Here is a 12,690-nt window from a genome sequence, read left to right on the forward strand (position 1 = left end):
ACCGCGCTACGTTACTCGTATCTTAAATCTCAGAATTTTTCTTACATTATCTTTCATTCAAAATTCATAGAGTTTGTTTATGTCCTTGCTCTGCTCCATTGCCAATCACTAGTCAGATGGTTCTATATTTGTTTCAATTTTTTATCACGTACGATAGATTTTATTTAACGAGCTTCAGATTTCCGAATTACTGCCAATCATATTATGTGGTTCATTGAATTCCAAATGTTTACTTTCATTTCTGATATTTGTTATCATTTTCTGACATTTTAATATACCCTTTGCCTGATTTGTGTTAACTTCTAAACACATTTTCTTTCTCATACCACTTTGAACATCTCTATTAGACCATGAAAATTTCCATTGATATGTGAAACGTTATTATTTAAATACAATTAGCTTGAATGAATTTTTCCTGATGTTTCTGTATATTAATAAATAAAATTACTTTAAATTAAAAAAAAAAGTAACTTATTTATTAATACATCAAAATCAACCAGTAACAAACAATAATTTCTAGGACTAAATCCGGAAAATTCAGTTCCTTAGGGCATTGTCCTTAGTATAACCATATTTGGTATAGCTATCAATAATATAAACAGGATTAAAAATTATTGCTACGCTGTTAAATGTATGCAAATGTTTTTTCGATTTATGTTTTGTCATTTCCATTGGGGTTTGTCGAATGTTTACTTCAAAATACCGTTACTCACTAGAAAGTTTGATAAAGAATATTCGGTTTAAATTTTCAGTTCGTAAAATAGAAAAAGTTTGCTTTCTCCATACACGATCGAGAATTCTCAGCAAATAATTTTATAGGCCACAAATTAGAGTATTGCATCATATAACATTATTAATTATTTACCTTGTTGAACGCGTGACATTGACAAGGATTCTGAAACACTTAAAATTCGTTGTTTAAAATCTTTAAAAAAGTTATGTAACAGCCATTGCTGTACTAATCAAAAATGAATAGTATAAGAGCCTTGATAAGGGCTGTACTGGATTTTGGCCGAGTTGTTTATTTTTCTTTTTAGATGAACGTTACTTAGAATTTTAATGCAATCTATAACAACATTATTGAATTTTTAATTGATGTAGTCGATTTTAGTCCAGTAGAAGCCAATTTAACGGACAGTGGTGAGACCTCACTGACAGTAAAACTACTTGTAAGACATTACTGCAAGGGACAACACAAGTAAGATATCCTTTGCTTGGTATTGTTTGGAGAAATTTCGTGGGACTGGTTATTTTATTTAGCCGACTTAATTAACAGCCACAATGAATATTTCCGGTCAGCGTTTATTAATGATATTAGATCTTGAACTACAATGGTTGCCCAACAATATTCTTTTCCTCCATTGATATTACTTTACAGCTTTTGACGCCTTCAGCTAAGTAAATACAAGAAACATCCTCTACTGATGCAATAGAAATTTGGAAAATTTCTTTTCCCTGTGAACGCAGATGAAATGATACACTGATAAGTTTAAACTGGGTTTACATGTTTAGTCTGCCTCAACAGTGCGGCATATTAACTGCCGAATCGTTTGTCGTCCTCATTTCTCTTCATTAATCGTGAATTCCGCTACAAACAAACCACTACAAACTTTGTCCTTTGGCTGAAAATACTGAATACGTCCAGATTCCCATGCATCAGTTTCTCTGCTTAGCAACCAATTATACATGACAATTTTTTTTTTTGGGTTGCCAGCCACGTAGGAATCCCAAGTAATGTACGACCTTCTTGCCTAAAAAAAAGTTTGCGTTTAAAAATTCATGACAAAATTTTGATTAAATTCAAATCTTTGAGACTTGTTACCACGTCGGTTGAAGCCAGACTGTCAATTTGCAATAATAAACTGAGTTAGATTTAATTTAGTGTATTGCCTCGGAATTTATCGGTAGTAGACATTCGCCATGAAAAAGTTGTTCTTTGTCATTTTCGTTTGGAGCATTTCAAACACTTATATTTTTAGATTAAAGCACGTATATGTTTTCTAATGATGATGCAGTATGTCTCAACAATCGTATAATCGTATCTCCCATAATCATTGGTTGGCCGCGTTACTACACATTGCGTTCTAGGTTTGAACTAGCACACGCATGAGAGCTGTTTTGAGTCAACATGGGATGGAAACTGAAAAGTTAAATTCTTCATTCTGCGTTAATTTTTTACTACTTTACACTTTTCGGGAGTGACAAAAGCTCAAAATTTTTGTGTGTCAAAATTTGATGTACGGTGGAAGTGTTTAAATTTAACTGTTCAATCATCATCCTTATTGTTAAACGACGGTCTGATCTCACAAGAACCCTCCACGCTCAAAGTTATCATCAGATTTTGAAGTTGAAGGCCTCCCTGAGCGAGGTTGATTTTCAACGTGTTCTCGGCCTTCCAAAAATGATTTGTGACAGTGGAAAACTTGTGCTCTTGATAAACAATGTTCCCCATAGGCCTGTTTCAACTTTTCAAAGGTCACACTCGTGGATTTCCCAAGCTTAACACAAAACTTGATTACACAACGTTGCTCTAAATTCCGATGCTCCATTTTCGTTACACACAACAAAACACAACTTCACTGATGGCGCTGTTAAAAATAATGTGTTGGCTGAACGAAGATGAAACTCGTACTGAGCATGTAAAAGGGATGAACAAACCGGACTAGCACAGACTGATAGACACAGCGTTGACAGATCCCCCGCAGTGTTACCAATCTCATTACTTTTCTCACACACCTCGTGTATATATATATATATAAATATATATATACTTGGTGGAAGTGGTTATTGAGTGGGCTTCATTATTTTTAGAGTGAATATATATATATATATATATATATATATATATATATATATATATCTGTTGTTATATACAGCTGATTCACGAAAAATATTAAAAAAAGAATCAAATCGTGTTCTACAAGTGAAAATAAAGAAGTTCATTTAAACACAGTTTCGGAAACGCTTCGTTAGCGAGTGTCGGCGAAAGTTTCATCCTGATTTCTACACGTTTCGTAAATCTAAGCTGACTATAATTCTTGGAACCCAAATTATGCAGTAAATAAAATTAAAGGTTTACGTGAAATCTGACCTAGAAGATCGAAGAAATAGGTCCCAGAACTGTATCGTGAGAAGTTTTCGAAAAATCTAAGATAAAAACAAAACACACTGATTTATGGTTGGCGTAAAATAACTTTGTTAAATTGCAAATAAACACAAAAGTTTAAAAGAAAACTTGTTTAAATAAAAGTCCATGCTTTTTTCTAACAACATTTAAATTACGCCAAACACAAAATAGTCTTTTTCGACCCCAATATTTTGTCTTTAACCTAAGATCTCTCGAAAACTACCAAAAATACCCTTCTGGAACCCATCTTTTCAATTTTTCAGATCTGATTTCATATAAAAGCTTTAAATTTACCCCTTAATTTAGCTTCCAACAATTACAGTCTCATTTTATTTTATCAAAGATGCAGAAATCAAGGAAAAACTTTTAATCAGTCGATTATCGCTAACGAAGCGTTTTTAAACCTATGTTCATATGATTTTTCTTCCTTATTTTCATGAGTAATTCATGTCTGGAAATCAGGTACTTTCTTCGTGAATCATTCTTTGTATAACTAATATCAAAAATTGTTCATAATATGTATATTACAATATAGATATTTAAATCAATATTTTATATTGCTGTTTATGACGATCAGAATGATATTTTTAGTAGCATGCAAAACAAAATTAATATTTATCTGATGTTTTTCTGCTTATTTCAGAGTAATTTGAATCAAAATGATTGAAAGTGGTTTAACGTTGATATCCATTAGATATTATAGACAAAACGTTAATAGTTCTGTTAATATCATCAATATTCTGTCAAACAATTCCGTTTCTAAAATCTATAACATCATCTAATAATCTCTTTTTTCGATTTCGTTTTTCGAACAATTTTTTCTTTTTTTTTTTTTAATAATTTCTATTGATTAAATATCATTTAGCTCTTCCCTTTATAATTTACACGTCTGCTGTCGTGTAATGTACATGTCTTTTTAATAACCTGCTGTTTACTGAGAAATGTCCATTTATAACATTTAGAGCGTTATTAAAATTACTCCCAACCCGGTTTCCACTTCCGGGAGGAGGGAGAAGCACTCTCCATCCGCACTCTCCTCAACGTTGTCAAAAATAGACCATGGTCGTGCCTCACGCCCCTACTGCAGGCATCAAAACCGAGAAGTACAACTGTGACCAGCGCAGACAGCTCGGAACCGCAAATCCTATGCACCACAAGGAGTTGTTGAGCAACACCATCGCCCCGTTGGCTGACATAAGTGAAATGAAAGTACCGAAGTACCATGTTGTTGCCCGTCCCGGTTGTGCGCATATATAGATATAAACAAATATCCGTAGAGGAAAAAATAGAAATATATAGGTATCTGCAAGTAAAATGCATTGACTAATTAAAATTCTATTAATATAATATCTAAAAAGAATAGATAAATGTAATGAAAGAAATCAAATTTCCAAATCCAAATAAATCATATTATTTAATGAAAATCAAACTGTACAATTTTATTTATTAAAATCATACGATTAAAAATTAAAATAATATCAAAAGCATATCAAAATTAATTAATACAAAAATTTTAGGGAAGATTATATCATATGAAAAAATATATTAAATTTATAAAGAAATAAAATATACTTACTCATTGAAATTATTTTTTTTATCTATTTTTATCTAATGTCTATACAGAAAATAGTATAAAGATACTAACACACACACACACACACACACACACACACACACTTGTCTGCATACGTGCAACTAGGTAGATTGCAAATATGAGTGAAATATCAGAAATAACGGTGAATCATCAATTCACCAAAAAGTAGGAGAACATCGATAGCAAAGAAACATTTTTCTGACCAAGAAACTTGTGTCTTTAGAGACGATTTTTCATGAGAAAGAAGAATGAAACTATTCTCGATACCTATTTTAAATATGGTGACATTCACCGGAGTAAAGTAATTATTATTATTATTTTTTTAAATTAAGTTTTATGATTATAATTAAATGATATGACTTGTAAGGTCATAATATGTTACATTCTTTAAAAGTGAATAAAATCAACAAAAGGATTGTCAGATGTAAGGGTGTAGATTTAAATAAAAATAAAACTCTTACAATTAAAATAAAAACACAAAAAATATATACAATTGAGATATTTAAATAAAATTGGCATATAACATGCAGAGTGTAAAGGGCCCTGACATTTACATGAAAAACAAAGATTAAAACCAACCATTAAACAGTCTTTCATATAAAATACACAAAAAAAAGTCTGAGCAATACAATGTAGATTGTTCGAACCGTACATTTAGGTGTGCATTTTTCCTCGCATACAGAATTTTCAGTCAACATAACATATACAGACTTTTATCTAAGGCTTATTACAAACGGGTTAGTAATCCGCTAGTATGTAGGTAAAAAACTAATGTTTTTTCTTTGCCATTTTCTAAATCTACAACTATATTGTTTTTTAATTTATGCGTCTCTCTTAAGTTTTCATGTACTATGTATTCTTTCATTTGATGCTTAAAGTTTAGTGATTTTTCATATACACTGCACATTGGTATTTCTTCTTGGTTAATAAATATGATACAACCGCTGACCAATCTAAATTATTTTTTAATTGTTGATTTTATTGAACATTAAAATCGGTTTTATTAATAAATTTATCTGTAAATTGCCCAATAATATTTATAATATTAGGCAAGTAGTAAAACATTAAAACAGAACGTAACGTACTTTATTTCATTATTTTTACTTTGACAATATTTTTAGGTACTGACATCATCTTCTGTGATGGACACAGTTGAAGAAGTAAAATACAGCAAAAAAATCGAATTTTAATTATTTCATTTATCAAAATCGCGTTATCTAGTTTTTGAGATATTTTCATTAATTAAAATATTTTATCTAAAACAAATCAACATTTTATCTATCAAATCAATACGATATAAAATCAAGCTAGAGTACATAAAACTAGGGTATATCCTATTATAAAAAAAAAAAATTAATTAATTACTAACAACCATTCTTTTCAATATTTTAATGATAACATTCTTTTAGTACAAGAGCGTGTGATACTGAATAACATATTTTCAACAGTTTTAAAAATGTTGGACCCTTGTTTTCTGGGTAGAAAAGACTTATTTTTGTTAATCAAACCTATATAATTGTCCAGTTATAAATAATAAATATTTACAGTTCAAAGAACATTCTCAATTTAATAAAATAAATTTCTAAACCAGTGTAACATTGTAGTTGTATTTATTTCAATATATTAGAAACAATTTGTTGAACATTTTAATTCAGATATTTCCTATAAAAATGTTACTCTTCTATATGCTGGAAACAAAGAGGTAAGTTTTAATTGTTGTGTGGTAGTTTTCTACACCATATATCAATGTCGGAAATTACGTTTCTACATTTCACTGCTAACCGCTTTCAAGAAATATCTGAAAAGTTATAAAAAAAAACTTTCTTATACTAACAAAAAAACTAATATTTATACTAGCTACCGTTTAAATTTACCGCTTTTTATTAGCTCAGTGCTGGTCTGTCAACGAAGAAGAATAATACGAATTTTGATTGTTTTAAAATTAATAATAAATTTTACTTCATGTAAAATCCGATTCAAGTTGAATCATGGTTGTAGGAATGAATTATATCCTATAGTTAGTTTCATGAAATTTTGTTTTAATGTATTACAAATTTTACTAGAAGCCCAACTAATTATTCTGTTAAATAAATCTCTAAAAATTTTTATAATTGGTTTCTTTACTTTGGCAAGAATCGCTATTTTTTTTTTCCCTATCTAGTGCTAGTCGTTTCATTTCAGTATACCCTCTACATCCTACATCCCCAACAATTTGTTTTACATACTCCAAACGTGGCCTGCCTACACAATTTTTCCCTTCTACCTGTCCTTCCAATATTAAAGCGACTATTCCAGGATGCCTTAGTACGTGGCCTATAAGTCTGTCTCTTCTTTTAACTATATTTTTCCAAATGCTTCTTTCTTCATCTATTTGCCGCAATACCTCTTCATTTGTTACTTTATCCACCCATCTGATTTTTAACATTCTCCAATAGCACCGCATTTCAAAAGCTTCTAATCTTTCCTTCTCAGATACTCCGATCGTCCAAGATTCACTTCCATATAAAGCGATACTCCAAACATACACTTTCAAAAATCTTTTCCTGACATTTAAATTAATTTTTAATGTAAACAAATTGTATTTCTTACTGAAGGCTCGTTTAGCTTGTACTATTCGGCATTTTATATCGCTCCTGCTTCGTCCATCTTTAGTAATTCTACTTCCCAAATAACAAAATTCTTCTACCTCCATAATCTTTTCTCCTCCTATTTTCACATTCAGTGGTATATCTTTGTTATTTCTACTACATTTCATTACTTTTGTTTTCTTCTTGTTTATTTTCATGCGATAGTTCATGCGTAGGACTTCATCTATGCCGTTCATTGTTTCTTCTAAATCCTTTTTACTCTCGGCCAGAATTACTATATCATCAGCAAATCGTAGCATCTTTATCTTTTCACCTTGTACTGTTACTCCGAATCTAAATTGTTCTTTAACATCATTAACTGCTAGTTCCATGTAAAGATTAAAAAGTAACGGAGATAGGGAACATCCTTGTCGGACTCCCTTTCTTATTAGGGCTTCTTTCTTATGTTCTTCAATTGTTATTGTTGCTGTTTGGTTCCTGTATATATTAGCAATTGTTCTTCTATCTCTGTATTTGAACCGTAATTTTTTTTAAATGCTGAACATTTTATTCCAGTCTACGTTATCGAAAGCCTTTTCTAGGTCTATAAACGCCAAGTATGTTGGTTTGTTTTTCTTTAATCTTCCTTCTACTATTAATCTGAGGCCTAAAATTGCTTCCCTTGTCCCTATACTTTACCTGAAACCAAATTGGTGTTCTCCTAACACTTCTTCCACTCTCCTCTCAATTCTTCTGTATAAAATTCTAGTTAAGATTTTTGATGCATGACTAATTAAACTAATTGTTCTATAATCTTCACATTTATCTGCCCCTGCGTTCTTTGGTATCATAACTATAACACTTTTTTTGAAGTCTGACGGAAATTCCCCTTTTTCATAAATATTACACACCAGTTTGTATAATCTATCAATCGCTTCCTCACCTGCACTGCGCAGTAATTATACAGGTATTCCGTCTATTCTAGGAGCCTTCCTGCCATTTTAATCTTTTAATGCTCTCTTAAATTCAGATCTCAGTATTGTTTCTCCCATTTCATCCTCCTCAACTTCCTCTTCTTCCTCTATAACACCATTTTCTAATTCATTTCCTCCGTAGAACCCATCAATATATTCCACCCATCTATCGACTTTACCTTTCGTATTATATATTGGTGTACCATCTTTGTTTAACACATTATTAGATTTTAATTTATGTACCCCAAAATTTTCCTTAACTTTCCTGTATGCTCCGTCTATTTTACCAATGTTCATTTCTCTTTCCACTTCTGAACACTTTTCTTTAATCCAGTCTTCTTTCGCCAGTTTGCACTTCCTGTTTATAGCATTTTTTAATTGCCGATAGTTCCTTTTACTTTCTTCACCCTAGCATTCTCATATTTTCTACGTTCATCCATCAGCTGCAATATATCGTCTGAAACCCAAGGTTTTCTACCAGAATCGCTTTATTCTCCCATTACCCGGCATGATCATATACAGATTGATTCAGGAGGATAGGGCAATTCTTTGACAACTCATTATACAGGCTAAAAATAAGAAAAAAGTTCATATAAACATAGGTACGAAAACACTTCGTTAGCGAGTTATACAGAGTGAAAGATTTCGCCCGAGTTTCAGTTCCTCCGGGTAAATTAAAGCTTTCTGAAATTTTGTAAAGTTCAATTAAGGAGCAAATTCAATTGTTTCTTATGGTTTTTTAGCTGGGAAATCGAAAAAAAATAAATCCCAGAACTGTATCGCTCTTAGTTTCTGAAATATCCCATGTAAAACGCCAAAAATAGGGTGAAAAACACATTTTTTTACGTTTGACGTACAATAACGTTGTTAAGTTGCCAATAAATCTTTAAATCTTTCACCCTTTATAACTCGCTAACGAAGCGTTTTCGGGCCTATGTTTATATGAACTTTTTTCTTTTTATTTTTAGCCTCTAGAATGAGTTGTCAAAGTATTGCCGTATCCTCCTGAATCACTCTGTATGTCATTGTGTCAAGAATACTCAATTTCCAAGGTAGTAAAAAATTAATTATGTTTTTTAAAAATAAATTTGCGAAATTGCACAGATTGTTTGCCAAAAGTTATATTATTTAAGATTGAAAACTAAATAATATTAAAATTAAAAAATTTGGTAATTTTAAAATTTACCTGTTAATATATTTATGGTTAGGTAATAATTTTTGAATATTTATAAATAAACATATTATATTGACATATTTGAAATTTTTTTTTTTCTAAAGGGAACTTTACTTTCTTTTTGCTCTGGGACTCAACTTAGTAGATGGATAAGATTTACACAAATCTAACGTCATCCATTCTCGATTCTTCAAATTTATTTTTAATATGTGCTACATATAAAATAAGCATTTAAGGTTAAACTGACGATTACGAATATGTCAAATATAAGTAATTTCAATTTAAAAAAAAAAAATGGTGAATAAAATTGCTGGATTATTTTGCTTTATTTATATAAGTTTTTTTTTAAAAGTATTAAAATAATTTAGCTCTAACTTTATAATCGCCATATGTTTTATAATTAATAAATACAATAAAAATAAAATGAATCTAAAAGTTTAAGCATTTATGTCACAAATACAATTGTGTTTGAAGAAAAATTCTAATAAGGAAAATATAATATTTAAATACTTTAGATAGTAAAAAACTTTATTTAGACATTTATAAATGGAATAATCGAAGAGGAATGGAATTATCCTGTAGTGAAGCAATCCATTTAATTACATATGTATTTGAATTTATTCCAGTTTTACAGGATTAAATTTTAACTTGTAAAATAGACTGTTATAAAATGGGTTTTATGTATAATCTTCGACAATATTTAAAAAGAGGTTTTATTATTGTAAACCATGTAATCGATCGTTTTATTTAAATGATTCTCATATTACTTACAACGATCGTTAAGCTTTAACAACGATCCTCGAAAATACCACTTACACCATTGCTATAGCTACAAAACAAAATTAACTCCCCTCTAAAGGAAAAAAAACACTTCCAGGGTAAGGGGAATAAAAGGCCATTTAAAATTCATGAAATGAAAGAGGGTGTTTCTCGATAACGCAAAAACATATTCCCATTATAAGATTCAAATAATTAATTTTTATTTTAAATTATATAACTTTATATTCATATCCGATGGAAAACATTAATAACATCAATAAATAATTACACAAACAAATTTTTATATTTTTTGATATTTTGATGCAGTCGATATTGTATTGCAACTTCTGTTACAAGATTTTGTTAGAAAATTTGTATTAGTGTTTATTTGATTTTAGATAAAAATAATTTTTTTATAAAATCTAAAAAGGCGTTGAAGAGATTGGATGTTATAAAATGTTATTCTAGCTTACGTCAGAAAAAAAATTAGTTTTTTGCAATTTAATTTTAATTATTTATTCTGAATATTAATAAGCATAATGTAAATCTTATGAATTTTGTTTTTAAAGCAAACAAGGAAACACATCATTATAGAGCAAAATGGAATGCCGCATTTTTTCAAAATATTAAAAACTAACATTTTTAGAAACGGATATAAATAAATTACATATATCAAGTAAATTTTCAAGATACAGTAAAAACATTACTGCAATTCTAAAAATCACATAATATAGTAAATATTGATATATCCTTGTGCAGTACTGTACGCATTACACTACAAAGAAATGTTATAGGAGCTGTAAAGGCAGACAACCACTAAAAGGAAAAATTTTGAAAAAAAGGAAATTAAATTAAATATTCATTTCCCAGAAAAATGGATACAGAGTGATTTTTTAGTCCTGTTACCCAATTGTTATTGTCTGGTTATTTTTTTCTAAGAAAGGGAAATTTTGTTTTGTGACAGGATGTTGGTAGCGCTACTCAACCGGTATAGATACGGCAGTGTGAGTTGATTCTCCTTGAGTTGTGTAAACTATTGTGCCGTCAAAATTTGGACATGCGAAAGGTTTGTGCTAAATTGGTGCCGAAAAACCTCACAACAGAACAGAAGGAAAATCGAAGAAACGTGTGCGTTGATCTTGAGAGGATTGACAACGACCAAGAATTCTTCAATCGTGTAATCACAGGTGATGAATCCTGGATATTTGTGTACCATCCTGAAATAAAGCAGCAAAGCGAAGAGTGGCACACTCCATCATCTCCTCGACCGAAAAATGTCTAATGAGCAAATCAAAGATCAAAACAATAGGAAATCGTGCATAAAGAATTTTTTCCTCCAGGACAAACTATCAAGCAAGTGTTTTACAAAGGTGTCCTTGAAAGTGTCAGGAAAAGGGCAATTTTCGTGAGACCAGACATTGTAGATAAGTGGATGCTTCATCATGACAATGCCCCGTGTCATACGGCCATTTCTATCAAGAAATTTTTGACTTCAAAACGCATTCCTACGGTTCCTCAACCCCCGTATTAACCTGATTTGAGTCCTTCTGACTTTTTCCTTTTCCCAAAATTGAAACATGTCTTAAAAGGAGGTCATTTTGGAACTCTGGAGAGCATTCAAAAGACTGTGACCGACCAGTTAAAAGCCCTACCAGTTGAAGCCTTCCAGCGCTGCTACCAGGAGTGGGAACCACGACTCCGCCAGTGTATAGCAACCCAAGGGAACTACTTTGAAGGGGATGACAATATTGTTGTTTGAAAAAATAAAAACTTTGGTAAGTAAAAAGTCAGTCTCATTACTTTTCTCACACACCTCGTATATACTGGTGAGTTAAAGTTTGCCTTCTTGATCTACTGGTCTTTGGTTCGTTTGTCAACAAGGAGCTGGTAGTCATTAAACTAATTTTTCATCCATTTCAACTTCCTCGTTAAAAATAAAATAAAATAAATTGACCTGCTTCATAAAAGCAAACCGGAAGTGGTAACGTTTGAATGTAAGTTGTAACATTTGAAAGATTAAAAACACAGATTATTTTTCTACTTGGTATTCTATTAAAAGATGAAATTTCACCTCCTGTTCTGAGCATAACATTACAGGAATAAAATATCTATTATTTTTATCAGTAGTATTTTTCGTTTCCTCTAAATTAAAATTTAATTTATAACATCAAAAAAATGTGAGATTAAAAATTTCATTTCTATGTAGCTGAGAAATTTCATACTAAAATTCAAAACTTCTAATTAAAGCCTCTTCTGTTGATTAAAGATTCTTCGAATTACTTACAAACTTTACTAGTTTGTAACTACTGAAGTTGAAAACTTTACTAGTTTTAAAAAGATTTTGTTTTTTAATTTAAAATTTCTATTCCCCCACACTTGATGACCAAAGGCGAAGACAAGAAGAAAGAAAATCTCACTATATAACTATGTAGGTAAGAAACTGTATTCATGCTAGAAATATTGTACTTGTGATAAAAAATTCAGTTAAAATGAAA

The sequence above is a fragment of the Lycorma delicatula genome, chromosome 1, assembly GCF_047948215.1.
Source record: "Lycorma delicatula isolate Av1 chromosome 1, ASM4794821v1, whole genome shotgun sequence".
Lineage (NCBI taxonomy): Eukaryota > Metazoa > Arthropoda > Insecta > Hemiptera > Fulgoridae > Lycorma > Lycorma delicatula.